Here is a 16,449-nt window from a genome sequence, read left to right on the forward strand (position 1 = left end):
GTTTTAAATGGGCAACCCCTTATTCTAAAACTATGCCCTCTAGTTCTAGATTCCCCCATGAATGGAAACATCCTTTCTGCATCTACCTTGTTGAGCCCCCTCATTATCTTGTATGTCTCAGTAAGATCACCTCATTCTTCTGAACTCCAAGGAGTAGAGGCTCAACCTTTCTTCATAAGTCAGTCCCCTCATCTCCGGAATCAACCTAGTGAACCTTCTCTGAACAGCCTCCAATGCAAGTATATCCCTCCTTAAATAAAATCAAAACTGTAAGCAGTACTCCAGATGTGGCCTCACCAATACCCTGTACAGTTGTAGCAGGACTTCTCTGCTTTTATATTCCATCCCTCTTGCAATAAAGGCCAACGTTCCATTTGTTTTCCTGATTTCTTGCTGTACCTGCATACTAATTTTTTGTGTTTCAAGTACAAGTACCCCCAGGTCCCTCTGTACTGCAGTACTTTGCAATTTTTCTCCATTTAAATAATAATTTGCTTTTTTATTTTTCCTGGCAAAGTGATAACCTCACATTTTCCCACAATATACTCCATCTGCCAAATTTTAGCCTGTCAATATCCCTTTGCAGATTTTTTGTGTCCTCCTCACAATTTGCTTTCCCACCCATCTTTGTATCATCAGCAAACTTGGCTACATTCCACTCGGTCCATTCATCCAAGTCGTTAATATAGATTGTAAATAGTTGGGGTCCCAGCATTGATCCCTGTGGCACCCCACTATTTACTGTTTGCCAACCGGAAACTGACCCATTTATCCCGACTCTCTGTTTTCTGGTAGTTAGCCAATCCTCTATCCATGCTAATATGTGACCACCAACTCCTCCACACTGCCCCATCAAATACTCCCAGGGCAGGTACAGCACTGGTAAGATTCACAATAAAGCTCCCTCTACACTGCCCCATCAAACACTCCCAGGGCAGGTACAGCACCGGTTAGATATAGTAAAGCTCCCTCTACATTGTCCCATCAAACACTCCTAGGGCATGTACAGCACGGGGTTAGATACAGCGTAAAGTTCCCTCTATATAGCCCCAACATTGGCCCAAAATATTCCTGGTGCCTAGCAGTATGCACTCTGCATAGGTTTGGCAGAACCAGGTCCTGGCCTTCAGTGTCAGTTTCTGCCTCGGTCTGTTCAGCCAGCAGGTAACGTTCACAAACATAAATAGCTGGTACAGCTGTGACCAATTCGAACATGAGATAGCCCAGCACGTCTGACTTCAGCAGCAGCACTATGGATGAATCCTCCTTCATCACAATCTTTGGGGGTCATCGTAGAGGCTGAACTGGACCTGGCATTTCAACAGCAGAGCAGAGGGGGTGGGTACCCTTCAATCAGTAGCTCACCACCTAACCCCCCAAAGCCTCTGCAACATCTACAAGGCTCCAGTCAAGATTGTGAAGGAATGCTCACCAAGATTCGCCAATGGTGGAGGAGTGAATGTTGAAGGTGGTGAATGGGGTGCCAATCAAACAGGCTGCTTTGTCCTGGATGGTGTCGAGCTTCTTGAATGTTGTTGGAGCTGTACTCATCCAGGCAAGTGGAGAGTATTCAATTAGATTCCTGACTTGTGTCTTGTAGATGGTGGAAAGGCTTTGGTGAGTCAGGAGGTGAGACATTCGCAGCAGAATACCCAGCCTCTGACCTACTCTTGTTGCCACAGTATTTATATGGCTGGTCCAGTTAAGTTTCTGGTCAATTATGCTGATGGGGCAATTCAACGATGGTAATGCCATTGAATATCAAGGGGAGGTGGTTAGACTCTCGCTTGTTGGAGATGGCCATTGCCTGGCACTTGTGTGTCACGAATGTTACTTGCCACTTATCAGCCCAAGCCTGAATGTCGCCCAGATCTTGCTGCATGTGGGCATGGTCTGCTTCATTATGTGAGGAGTTGCGAATGGCACTGCAATCATCAGCGAACATCCCCACTTCTGACCTTTATATGGTTGCTTGCACTAGGTATAAATGTATAAATATGGACATGTCACTTCAGATCATAAGGTAGGTTTCTATCTTGATAAGGATATTCAGCTCACTGGACTCCCTTCTCCAGAATACTCTCCCTATGGTTGCAGAAGAATGGGGCTCCTCCCTTCTTAATGGCCATCTCCCCTAGAAGGAGCAGGTGCTATGGAGGGGAAGAAAAGTAAATGTCCGCTTATTTAAAATAAGGGTGAATAGAATTGTTACAGCACAGCAAGAGGCCATTCAGCCCGTCGAGCCCGTGCCGGCTCTCTGCAAGAGCACTTCAGCTAGTCCCACTCCCCCGCCCTTTCCCCATAGCCCTACAATTTTTTTTCATTCGGGTACTTATCCAATTCCTTTTTGAAAGCCACGGTTGAATCTGCCTCCACCACCCTCTCAGGCAGTACATTCCAGATCCTAACCACTCGCTGCGTAAAAAAAAGTTTTCCCTCGTGTTGCCTTTGGTTCTTTTGCCAATCACCTTAAATCTGTGTCCTCTGGTTCTCGACTCTTCTGCCAATGGGAACAGTTTCTCTCTATCTACTCTGTCCAGACCCCTCATGATTTTGAACACCTCTATCAAATCTCTCAACCCTCTTTGCTCCAAGGAGAACAGCCCAGCTTCTCCCGTCTATCCACGTAACTGAAGACCTTCATTCCTGTAATCATTCTCGTAAATCTTTTCTGCACCCTCTCTAAGGCCTTCACATCCTTCCTAAAGTGCGGTGCCCAGAATTGCACACAATACTCTAGTTGTGGATGATCCAGTGTTTTATACAGGTTGATCACAGCTTCTTTGCTTTTGTTCTTTATTCCTCTATTTATGAAGCCCAAGAACCCGTAAACTGTTTAACCGCTTTCTCAACCTGCCCTGTCACCTTCAATGATTTGTGCACATATTCTCCCTCAATTCATTTGAGTTCAGCTGACTCTGGGAGTTACCAAACAATTTTAAAAGGGGCAGACCACCACCCAGCCCTTGCAATGCTAATGATACATATTGATTGGGCTAACCAAGCTAGTAGCAATACTGTGGAGGAGGATTTCCTGGAGTGTATTAGGGATGGCTTTCTTGACCAATATGTCGAGGAACCAACTAGAGAGCTGGCCATCCTAGACTGGGTGATGTGTAATGAGAGAGGACTAATTAGCAATCTTGTTGTGCGAGGCTCCTTGGGAAAGAGTGACCATAATATGGTAGAATTCTTCATTAAGATGGAGAGTGACAGTGTTAGTTCAGAGACTAGGGTCCTGAACTTAAGGAAAGGTAACTTCGATGGTATGAGACGTGAATTGGCTAGGATAGACTGGCGAATGATACTTAAAGGGTTGAGGGTGGATAGGCAATGGCATACATTTCTAGATCACATGGATAAACTTCAACAATTGTACATCCCTGTCTGGAGTAAAAATAAAACTGGGAAGGTGGCTCAATCATGGCTAACAAGGGAAATTAGGGATAGTGTTAAATCCAAGGAAGAGGCATATAAATTGGCCAGAAAAAGCAGCAAACTTGAGGACTGGGAGAAATTTAGAATTCAGCAGAGGAGGACAAAGGGTTTAATTAGGAAGGGGAAAATAGAGTATGAGAGGAAGCTTGCAGGGAACATAAAAACTGACTGCAAAAGTTTCTATAGATATGTGAAGAGAAAAAGATTAATGAAGATCAACGTAGATCCTTTGCAGTCAGAATCAGGTGAATTTATAATGGGGAACAAAGAAATGGCAGACCAATTGAACAAATGCTTTGGATCTGTCTTCACGAAGGAAGACACAACTAACCTTCCGGAAATACTAGGGGTTCGAGGGGTCTAGCGAAAAGGAGGAACTGAAGAAAATCCTTATTAGTCAGGAAATCGTGTTAGGGAAATTGATGGGATTGAAGGCCGATAAATCCCCAGGGCCCATGAGTTGACGGCACAAATCATTACAAATGGGTATGATTTGGTGGCCATTACAGAAACGTGGTTGCAGGGTGGCCAAGATTGGGAATTAAACATACAGGGGTATCTGACAATTCTAAAGGATAGACAAGAAGGGAAAGGAGGTGGGGTAGCTCTGTTAATAAAGGATGATATCAGGGCAGTTGAGAGATGATATTGGCTCTAATGAACAAAATGTTGAATCATTGTGGGTGGAGATTAAAGATAGTAAGGGGAAAAAGTCACTGGTGGGCGTAGTTTATAGGCCCCCAAATAATAACTTCACGGTGGGGCGGACAATAATCAAGGGAATAATGGAGGCATGTGATAAAGGAACGGCAGTAATCATGAGGGATTTTAACCTACATATCGATTGGTCAAATCAAATCGCACGGGGTAGCCTGGAGGAGGAATTCATAGAATGCATACAGGATTGTGTCTTAGAACAGTATGTTACAGAACCTACAAGGGAGCAAGCTATCTTGGATCTGGTCCTGTGCAATGAGAAAGGAATAATAAACGCTCTCCTAGTAAAAGATCCTCTCAGAATGAGTGATCACAGTATGGTTGAATTTGTAATACAGATTGAGGGTGAGGAAGTAGTGTCTCAAATGAGTGTACTATGCTTAAACAAAGGGGACTACAGTGGGATGAGGGCAGAGTTAGCTAAAGTAGACTGGGAACACAGACTAAACGGTGGCACAATTGAGGAACAGTGGAGGACTTTTAAGGAGCTCTTTCATAGTGCTCAACAAAAATATATTCCAGTGAAAAAGAAGGGCGGTAAGAGAAGGGATAACCAGCCGTGGATAACCAAGGAAATAAAGGAGAGTATCAAACTAAAAACCAATGCGTATAAGGTGGCCAAGGTTAGTGGGAAACTAGAAGATTGGGAAAATTTTAAACGACAGCAAAGAATGACTAAGAAAGCAATAAAGAAAGGAAAGATAGATTACGAAAGTAAACTTGCGCAAAACATAAAAACAGATAGTAAAAGCTTTTACCGATATATAAAACGGAAGAGAGTGACTAAAGTAAATGTTGGTCCCTTAGAAGATGAGAAGGGGGATTTAATAATGGGAAATGTGGAAATGGCTGAGACCTTAAACAATTATTTTGCTTCGGTCTTCACAGTGGAAGACACAAAAACCATGCCAAAAATTGCTGGTCATGGGAATGTGGGAAGGGAGGACCTTGAGACAATCACTATCACTAGGGAGGTAGTGCTGGACAGGCTAATGGGACTCAAGGTAGACAAGTCCCCTGGTCCTGATGAAATGCATCCCAAGGTATTAAAAGAGATGGCGGAAGTTATAGCAGATGCATTCGTTATAATCTACCAAAATTCTCTGGATTCTGGGGAGGTACCAGCGGATTGGAAAGCAGCTAATGTAACGCCTCTGTTTAAAAAAAGGGGGCAGACAAAAGGCAGGTAACTATAGGCCGGTTAGTTTAACATCTGTAGTGGGGAAAATGCTTGCAACTATCATTAAGGAAGAAATAGCGGAACATCTAGATAGGAATAGTGCAATCAAGCAGACGCAACATGGATTCATGAAGGGGAAATCATGTTTAACTAATTTACTGGAATTCTTTGAGGATATAACAAGCATGGTGGATAGAGGTGTACCGATGGATGTGTTGTATTTAGATTTCCAAAAGGCATTCGATAAGATGCCACACAAAAGGTTACTGCAGAAGATAAAGGTACGCGGAGTCAGAGGAAATGTATTAGCATGGATCGAGAATTGGCTGGCTAACAGAAAGCAGAGAGCCGGGACAAATGGGTCCTTTTCGGGTTGGAAATCGGTGGTTAGTGGTGTGCCACAGGGATCGGTGCTGGGACCACAACCGTTTACAATATACATAGATGACCTGAAAGAGGGGACAGAGTGTAGTGTAACAAAATTTGCAGATGACACAAAAATTAGTGGGAAAGCGGGTTGTGTAGAGGACGCAGAGAGGCTGCAAAGAGATTTAGATAGGTTAAGCGAATGAGCTAAGGTTTGGCAGATGGAATACAATGTCGTAAAATGTGAGGTGTTCCACCTTGGAAAAAAAACAGTAAAAGGAAATATTATTTGAATGGGGAGAAATTACAACATGCTGCGGTGCAGAGGGACCTGGGGGTCCTTGTGCACGAATCCCAAAAAGTTAGTTTGCAGGTGCAGCAGGTAATCAGGAAGGTGAATGGAATGTTGGCCTTCATTGTGAGAGGGATGGAGTACAAAAGCAGGGAGGTCCTGCTGCAACTGTACAGGGTATTGGTGAGGCCGCACCTGGAGTACTTCGTGCAGTTTTGGCCATCTTACTTAAGGAAGGATATACTAGCCTTGGAGGGGGTACAGAGATGATTCACTAGGCTGATTCCGTAGATGAGGGGGTTACCTTATGATGATAGATTGAGTAGATTGGGTCTTTACTCGTTGGAGTTCAGAAGGATGAGGGGTGATCTTATAGAAACATTCAAAATAATGAAAGGGATAGACAAGATAGAGGCAGAGAGGTTGTTTCCACTGGTTGGGGAGACTAGAACTAGGGGGCACGGCCTCAAAATACGAGGGAGCCAATTTAAAACCGAGTTGAGAAGAAATTTCTTCTCCCAGAGGGTTGTGAATCTGTGGAATTCTCTACCCAAGGAAGCAGTTGAGGCTAGCTCATTGAATGTATTCAAATCACAGATAGATTTTTAACCAATAAGGGAATTAAGGGTTATGGGGAGCGGGCGGGTAAGTGGAGCTGAGTCCACAGCCAGATCAGCCATGAACTTTTTGAATGGTGGAGCAGGCTCGAGGGGCTAGATGGCCTACTCCTGTTCCTAATTCTTATGTTCTTATGCCTGATAGTCTGCATCCCAGAGTGCTTAAGAGATTGGCCCTAGAAATAGTGGATGCATTGGTGATCATTTTCCAACAGTCTATCGACTCTGGATCAGTTCCTATGGACTGGAGGGTAGCTAATGTCACACCACTTTTTAAAAAAGGAGGGAGAGAGAAAACAGGGAATTTTAACCGGTTAGTCTGATATCGGTGGTGGGGAAAATGTTGGAATCAATTATTAAAGATGAAATAGCAGCGCATTTGGAAAGCAGTGACAGGATCGGTCCAAGTCAGCATGGATTTATGAAGGGGAAATCATGCTTGACAAATCTTCTAGACTTTTTTGAGGATGTAACTAGTAGAGTGGACAAGGGAGAACCAGTGGATGTGGTGTATTTGGCTTTCAAAAGACTTTTGACAAGAGATTAGTGTGCAAAATTAAAGCACATGGTATTGGAGATAATGTATTGACTGGTTGGCAGACAGGAAGCAGAGAGTTGGAATAAACGGGTCCTTTTCAGAATGGCAGGCAGTGACCAGTGGGGTGCCGCAGGGTTCAGTGCTGGGACCCCAGCTATTTACAATATACATCAATGATTTAGATGAAGGAATTGAATGTAATATCTCCAAGTTTGCAGATGACACTAAGCTGGGTGGCGGTGTGAGCTGTGAGGAGGATGCTAAGAGGCTGCAGGGTGACTTGGACAGGTTAGATGAGTATGCAAATGCTTGGCAGATGCAGTATAATGTGGATAAATGTGAGCTTATCTACTTTGGGGGCAAAAATAGGAAGACAGAATATTATCTGAATTATGACAGATTAGGAAAAGGAGAGGTACAACGAGACCTGGGTGTCATGGTACATCAATCATTGAAGGTTGGCATGCAGGTACAGCATCTGGTGAAGAAGGCAAATGGTATGTTGGCCTTCATAGCTAGAGGATTTGAGTGTATGAGCAGGGAGGTCTTACTGCAGTTGTACAGGGTCTTGGTGAGGCGACATCCAGAATATTGTGTTCAGTTTTGGTCTCCTAATCTGAGGAAGGACGTGCATGCTATTGAGGGAGTACAGCAAAGGTTCACCAGACTGATTCCTGGGATGGCAAGACTGACATATGAGGAGAGACTGGATCAACTGGGCTTGTATCCACTGGAGTTTAGAAGAATGAGAGGGGATCTCATAGAAACATATAAAATTCTGATGGAATTGGACAAGTTAGAGGCAGGAAGAATATTCCTGTTGCTGGGGAGTTCCAGAACCAGGGGTCACAGTCTAAGGATAAGGGGTAAGCCATCTAGGACCGAGATGAGGAGAAACTTCTTCACTCAGAGTTGTTAACCTGTGGAATTCTCTACCGCAGTAAGTTGTTGAGTCCAGTTCGTTAGATATATTCAAAAGGGATTAGATATGGCCCTTACGGCCAAAGGGATCCAGGGGTATGGAGAGAAAGCAGGGAAGGGGTACTGAGGGAATGATCAACCATGATCTTATTGAATGGCGGTGCAGGCTCGAAGGGCCGAATGGTCTGCTCCTGCACCTATTTTCTATGTTTTTATGTGGCGGGGATGGGGGACTCGCGATTGGGAGTCCATGCATCACTGGCTCAGAGCGACCAAGTACAAGACCAGAAACCAGCGCACTGAGGGGCACCAGTCTCTGGAAAGGTGAAAGTTGCCTCAATGAGGAGGGTTGATTTTTTCATTGACTTCCCAAATTGTATTACCTCACACTTCTGCATTAACTTGCATTGGCCACCTGTCTGACAGTTCTACTAGCAAGTTTTGATATCCTACTCCCTATGTTGAATTCCCAAGCATCTAAATGTACAGAGGACCAAATTGGTTGCAGCACTGACCCCTGGGGTGTACACATTGTAATCACCAAGTGGCCTATTTACCCTATTTGTTGCTTCTGTCCAACAAGGTTCTGTCCATTCTGCTAGATGTTCCGTTTCTGAGTCTGGTGTCTCAGTCGTTACTGCAAAAAACCACCCAAGCTCATAGAATGATAGACATTTACAGCACGGAAGGAGGCCATTTCGGCCCATCATGTCTGTGCCGGCCAACCAAGAGCTATCCAGCCTAATCCCACTTTCCAGCACTTGGTCCGTAGCCCTGCAGGTTACAGCACTTCAAGTGCACATCCAAGTACTTTTTACATGTGGTGAGGTTTCTGCCTCTATCACCCTTTCAAGCAGAGTTTTCCAGACCCCCACCATCCTCTGGGTGAAGAAAGTTCCCCTCAAATCCTCTCTAAAGCTTCTACTAATTGTTTTAAATTTATGCCCCCTGGTTGTTGACCTCTCTGCTAAGGGAAATAGGCCCTTTCTATCCACTATATCTCGGCCCTCATAATTTTATACATCATCATCATAGGCAGTTCCTCGGAATAGGTCTCCCCTCAGCCTCCTCTGTTCCAAGGAAAACAATCCCAGCCTATTCAATCTGTCCTCATAGCTAAAATTCTCCACTCCCGGCAACATCCTCGTAAATCTCCTCTGTACCCTGTCCAGTGCAATCACATCTTTCCTGTAATGCGCTGACCAGAACTACACACAATACTCTAGCTATGGCCTAACAAGTGTTTTATACAGTTCAAGCATAACAACCCCCCCCCCCCCCCCCGCTCTTGTATTCTATGTCTTGGCTAATAAAGGCAAGTATTCCGTATGCCTCCATAATCACCTTATCTACCAGTCCTGCTACCTTCAGGGATCTGTGGACATGCACTCCAAGGTCCCTTTGTTCCTCTACACTTCTCAGTGTCCTACCATTTAACGTGTATTCCCTTGCCTCGTTAGCCCTCCCCAAATGCATTACCTCACACTTCTCCAGATTGAATTCCATTTGCCACTGTTCTGCCCACCTGACCAGTTCATTGATATCTTCCTGCAGTCTACAGTTTTATTCTTCATTATCAACCACACAGCCAATTTTAGTATCATCAGCAAACTTCCTAATCATACCCCCTATATTCAAGTCTAGATCATTGATATATACCACAAAAAGCAAGGGACCCAGTGCTGAGTCTTGCAGAAACTCAGTCACAAAAACACCCAATCATTACCCTTTGCTTCCTGCATTTGAGCCAATTTTGGATCCAACTTGCCACTTTGCCCTGGATCCCATAAGCTTTTACTTTCGTGACCAGTCTGCCATGTGGGACCTTATCAAAAGCCTTGCTGAAATCCAAATACATGATATCATAGGCACTACCCTCATCGGCCCTCCTTGTTACCTCCTCGAAAAATTCAATCAAGTTAGTCAGACACGGCCTTCCCTTAACAAATCCGTGCTGACTGTCCTTGATTAATCCGTGTCTTTCTAAATGAAGATTTATCCTGTCCCTCAGAATTTTTTCCAATAATCTTCCCACCACCGAGGTTAGGCTGACTGGCATGTAATTACTCGGTCTATCCTTTTCTTTCTTCCTTAAACAAAGGTACCACATTAGCAGTCCTCCAGCCCTCTGGCACCACACCTGAAGCCAGAGGGGATTGGAAAATGGTCAAAGCCTCTGCTATTTCCTCTTTTGCTTCTCTTAACAGCCTGAAATACAGTTTATCCGGGCCTGGGGACTTATCCACTTTCAAAGTTGTTAAACCCCTTAATACCTCCTCTCTCTATGTTTATTTCATCTAATATTTCACACTCCTCCTCCCCAATAGCAGTGTCTGCTTCGCCCCTCTCTTTTGTGAAAACAGACGCAAAGTATTCATTATGAACCATACCCACGTCTCCCGCCTCCACACACACATTTCTTTTATGGTCTCTAAGCCCTACCCTTTCTTTAGTTATCCTCTTGCTCTTAATATATTTATAAAACATCTTTGGGTTTTCCTTGATTTTTACTTGCCAAGAATTTTTCATGCTCTCTCTTTGCTAATATCCTTTTTAATTTCTCCACTGCACTTTCTATACTCCTCTAGAGATTCTGCAGTATTTAGCCCTCGGTATCGAAAATGAGTGCAGGAGTAGACCATTCGGCCCTTCTCGCTAGATCCTCGGTCCCCTAGTATTTCCGGAAGGTTATTTGTGTCTTCCTTCGTGAAGACAGAGCCAAAGTATTTGTTCAATTGGTCTGCCATTTCTTTGTTCCCCATTATAAATTCACCTGATTCTGACTGCAAGGGACCTACGTTTGTCTTCACTAATCTTTTTCTCTTCACATATCTATAGAAGCTTTTGCAGTCTGTTTTTATATTCCCAGCAAGCTTCCTCTCGTACTCTATTTTCCGCTTCCAAATTAAACCCTTTGCCCTCCTCTGCTAAATTCTAAATTTCTCTTATCTGTTACAAGCCTCCCTTTTTTTCTTTATCCTACCCTATATGTCCCTTGACATCCAGGAGGCTCTAGATTTTTTTTAGTCCCACCCTTTTTCTTTAAGGACACATATTTGGTCTGAACCCTCACTATCTCTCCTTGAATGCCTCCCACTGCTCTGACACTGATTTATCTTCAAGTAGCTGGTTCCAGTCCACTATGGCTAAATCACCTCTCAGCTTAGCAAAATTGCCTTTTCCCCAATTTATTCCTGGTCTATACTTATCCTTTTCCATAACTACCTTAAATCTAACTGAATTATGGTCACTAGCACCTAAATGCTCGCCCACTGATACCCCTCCCAGCTTTATTCCCCAAAATTAAGTCCAGAACCGCCCCTTCCCGTTTTGGACTTGCTACATTCTGGCTAAAAAAATTCTCCTGGATGCATTTTAGGAATTCTGCACCCTCCAAACCTTTCACACTAATTTTATCCCAATTAATATTAGGGTAGTTGAAATACCCTACTATTATGTCCCTATAGTTTTTGCACTTCTCATAAATTTGCCTAGATATTTGCTCTTCTATCTCCCGCTCACTGGGGATCTATCATCATCACCATAGGCAGTCCCTCGAAATCGAGGAAGATGTGCTTCCACTCTAAAAGTGAGTGTACAGTCCAATGCAAGAATTACAGTCTCTAACAGGTGGGGCAGACAGTGGTTGAAGGAAAGGGTGAATGGGGAGCCTGGTTTGCCACACGCTGCTTCCTCTGTCTGCGCTTGATTTCTGCATGCTCTCGGCAATGAGACTCGTGGTGCTCAGCGCCCCCCAGATGCTCTTCCTCCATTTAGGGCGGTCTTGGGCCAAGGATTCCTAGGTGCTGGTGGGGATGTTGCACTTTATCAAGGAGGCTTTGAAGGTCTATAGTATGCTCCCAGTAATGTGATCGCCCCTTTTTTTGTTTTTCAGTTCAACCCATATGGCTTTGTTTGATAATCCCTCTGGCATATCATCCCCTCCTCATATCTGTATTAGTTTCTTTAATCAATACCGTGATCCCCCTCCCTTTTTACCCCTCAATCACGTCTGAAAATCCTGTGACCAGAAATGTTGAGCTGCCAAACCTGCCCCTCTTTTAGCCACGTCTTTGTAATAGCTGTAATATCATAATCCCAAGAGTCTACCTGTGCTCTCAGATCATCTGCCATATTCGCTATACTCCTTGCATTGAAGTGTATATCATTTAGTACAGCCAACCCTCCTTGTTGACTACTTGTTATCCCTTGTTTTTCTGTCCTTCAAACTCACTTTCTACATTTTTGCTTTCCAATTCCAGCTTTACTTCCCTCCCTACTGAATCTATTCTCAGGTTCCCACCCCCTTCCAAGCTAGTTTAAACATTCCCCAACAGCACTAGCAAACCCCTCATGAGGATATTGGTCCCAGCTCTGTTGAGGTGCAACCCTTCCGGCTTGTACAGGTCCCACCTCCCCCAGAAGCGGTCCCAATGCCTCAGGAAACTAAAGCCCCCCCTCCTGCACCATCTCCCCAGCCACGCATTCATCTGCTCTATCCTCCTATTTCTGTACTCACTAGCTCATGGCACCGGGAGTAACCCGGAGATTACTACCTTTTGAGGTCCTGCATTTTAATCTCCTAGCTCTCTCAACTCTACCTGCAGGACCTCATCCCTCTTTCTACCTATGTCATTGGTACCAATATGGACCACGACCTCTGGCTGTTCACCCTCTCCCCAGAATGTCAAGATTGGATCAGTTCTTGTGGTTAGCCATTTTTTTTTGTGGTTGTAATGCATTGTCGATATATATATCTGGTAGACAATAAGTAAACTCATTTGCAACGATATTTATGCTTTTAAATTCTACCGTCACCATTGTTGATGATTACACTGGATATACGGCACAGAAACAGGCGATTCGGTCCAATTAGTCCATGCTGGCGTTTATGCTCCACTCGAGCCTCCTCCCGTCTTTCCTCATCTAAATCTATCCGCATAACCCTCTATTCCCTTCTCCCTCATATTCTTGTCTAGCCTCCCCTTAAATGCATCAATACTATTCGCCTCAACCACTCGCTGTGGTAGTGAGTTCCACATTCTCACCGCTCTCTAGGTAAAGAAGTTTCTTCTGAATTCCCCATTGGATTTCTTGGTGACTTTGTAATTTTGTGCTTCCATCGACACTGCCTACAATGTCGCCTATCTTTGTGTCATCGGCAAACTTGGATATGTGGCTTTCTATCCTATCATCTAAGTTGTTGGTGAATGCGGTGAATGGTTGAGGCCCCCGGCACGGATCCCTGCGGGACACCACTGGTCACACCCTGCCAATTAGAGTACCTGTCCATTATCCCTACTCTCTGTCACCGACTTGGACCTTGATGACTTCACTCTTCGCTGCCATCGCCCTCCTGCACCAGCTCAAGCTGCTCCCTGAAGTAGTATGCCTTCACGTTGCTCCCGAGGCTGCTAGCCGCTCCTTTTATGGCCCCGACCTGCTGTTGGTGTTCTCATGCAGGTCGGGGCAGGTCGGTGATTGGAGCGTGGGCAGATACGGTAGCTGCGGCAAGGTCGGACGAAGGAGCGGCGAGGGATTGGAGTGGGACATGATCGGGGGCCAGAAGAAGTGAGAGCACAAGTGCAGCATGGGCCAGCCCACACTGCGATATGTGTGCGTACTAGGTCCGTGCAGCAGAGCTGGTCTCCAGTCATCCTGGTTAACCCTTGCCACTGGACCAAGAACTAGCTCTGTCAAGCCCGTGTGGTGGCTGGTGTGCAACGGCTACCCCACGTTAAAAAATCCACGCACAGTGCCACGTGCTAATCAGAGTAGAGGGAGCAGGATAGTTAGAATAAATACGTGGCTTGAGCAGTGGTGTAAGAGGAAGGGATTCAAATTCCTGGGACATTGGAACCAGTTCTGGGGGAAGTGGGACCTGCACTTGGGCAGGACTGGAACTGATGTCCTAGGTGTAACATTTGCTAATGCAGTTCGGGAGTGTTTAAACTAATATGGCAGGGGGTTGGGAACCTATACAGCAAGACAGGGCGGAGTCAGAAACAGATGGCAGAAAGGTAAAAAGCAATAGTGGAAGGCCGAGTAAACAAAGGCAAGAAACAAAAAGGGACACACTACATCATAATTCTAAAAGGACAAAGGGTGTTAAAAAAACAAGCCTGAAGGCTTTGTGTCTTAATGCAAGGAGCATCCGTAATAAGGTGGATGAATTAACTGTGCAAATAAATGTTAACAGATATGATGTGATTGGGATTACAGAGACGTGGCTCCAGGATGATCAGGGCTGGGAACTCAACATTCAAGGGTATTCAACATTCAGGAAGGATAGAATAAAAGGAAAAGGAGTTGGGGTAGCATTGCTGGTTAAAGAGGAGATTAATGCAATAGTTAGGAAGGACATTAGCTTGGATGATGTGGAATCTATATGGGTAGAGCTGCAGAACACCAAAGGGCAAAAAACGTTAGTGGGAGTTGTGTACAGTAGTAGTGATGTTGGAGAGGGCATCAAACAGGAAATTAGAGGTGCATGCAATAAAGGTGCAGCAGTTATCATGGGTGACTTTAATATGCATGTATATTGGGCTAACCAAACTGGAAGCAATACGGGTGGAGGAGGATTTCCTGGAGTGCATAAGGGATTGGTTTTCTAGACCAATATGTTGAGGAACCAACCAGGGGGGAGGCCATCTTAGGCTGGGTGTTGTGTAATGAGAGAGGATTAATTAGCAATCTCGATGTGCGAGGCCCCTTGGGGAAGAGTGACCATAATATGGTGGAATTCTACATTAGGATGGAGAATGAAGCAGTTAATTCAGAGACCATGGTCCAGAACTTAAAAAAAGGTAACTTTGAAGGTATGAGGCGTGAATTAGCAAGGATAGATTGGCGAATGATAGTTAAGGGGTTGACAGTGAATGGGCAATGGCAGACATTTAGAGACCGCCTGGATGAACTACAACAATTGTACATCCCTGTCTGGCGTAAAAATAAAAAAGGGAAGGTGGCTCAACCGTGGCTATCAAGGAAAATCAGGGATAGTATTAAAGCCAAGGAAGTGGCATAAAAATTGGCCAGAAATAGCAGCGAACCCGGGGACTGGGAGAAATTTAGAACTCAGCAGAGGAGGACAAAGGGTTTGATTAGGGCAGGGAAAATAGAGGACGAGAGGAAGCTTGCAGGGAACATTAAGACGGACTGCAAAAGCTTCTAAAGATATGTAAAGAGAAAAAGGTTAGTAAAGACAAACGTAGGTCCCCTGCAGTCAGAATCAGGGGAAGTCATAACGGGGAACAAAGAAATGGCGGACCAATTGAACATGTACTTTGGTTCGGTATTCACTAAGGAGGACACAAACAACGTTCCGGATATAAAAGGGGTCAGAGGGTCTAGTAAGAAGGAGGAACTGAGGGAAATCCTTATTAGTCGGGAAATTGTGTTGGGGAAATTGATGGGATTGAAGGCCGATAAATCCCTAGGGCCTGATGGTCTGCATCCCAGAGTACGTAAGGAGGTGGCCTTGGAAATAGCGGATGCATTGACAGTCATTTTCCAACATTCCATAGACTCTGGATCAGTTCCTATGGAGTGGAGGGTAGCCAATGTAACCCCACTTTTTAAAAAAGGAGGGAGTGAGAATTATAGACCGGTCAGCCTGACATCGGTAGTGGGTAAAATGATGGAATCAATTATTAAGGATGTCATAGCAGTGTATTTGGAAAGAGGTGACATGATAGGTACAAATCAGCATGGATTTGTGAAAGGGAAATCATGCTTGATAAATCTTCTGGAATTTTTTGAGGATGTTTCCAGTAGAATGGATAAGGGAGAACCAGTTGATGTGGTGTATTTCGACTTTCAGAAGACTTTCGACAAGGTCCCACACAAGAGATTAATATGCAAAGTTAAAGCACATGGGATTGGGGGAAGTGTGCTGACGTGGATTGAGAACTGGATGGCAGACAGGAAGCAAAGAGTAGGAGTAAATGGGTACTTTTCAGAATGGCAGGCAGTGACTAGTGGGGTACCACAAGGTTCTGTGCTGGGGCCCAAGCTGTTTACATTGTACATTAATGATTTAGACGAGGGGATTAAATGTAGTATCTCCAAGTTTGCGGATGACACTAAGTTGGGTGGCAGTGTGAGCTGCGAGGAGGATGCTATGAGGCTGCAGAGTGACTTGGATAAGTTAGGTGAGTGGGCAAATGCATGGCAGATGAAGTATAATGTGGATAAATGTGAAGTTATCCACTTTGGTTGTAAAAACAGAGAGACCGACTATTATCTGAATGGTGACAGATTAGGAAAAGGGGAGGTGCAACAAGACCTGGGTGTCATGGTACATCAGTCATTGAAGGCTGGCATGCAGGTACAGCAGGCGGTTAAGAAAGCAAATGGCATGTTGGCCTTCATAGCGAGG

General features: G+C 44.7%; 1 protein-coding gene across 1 annotated transcript in view; it reads left to right on the forward strand.

Annotated features, from left to right (window-relative positions):
• Positions 1–16,449, forward strand: part of LOC139265689 (glypican-4-like) — a 193,151-nt gene that overhangs the window by 106,913 nt on the left and 69,789 nt on the right. The window lies entirely within an intron of this gene.

This window comes from Pristiophorus japonicus, chromosome 6 (genome assembly GCF_044704955.1).
Source record: "Pristiophorus japonicus isolate sPriJap1 chromosome 6, sPriJap1.hap1, whole genome shotgun sequence".
Taxonomy (NCBI): Eukaryota; Metazoa; Chordata; class Chondrichthyes; family Pristiophoridae; genus Pristiophorus; species Pristiophorus japonicus.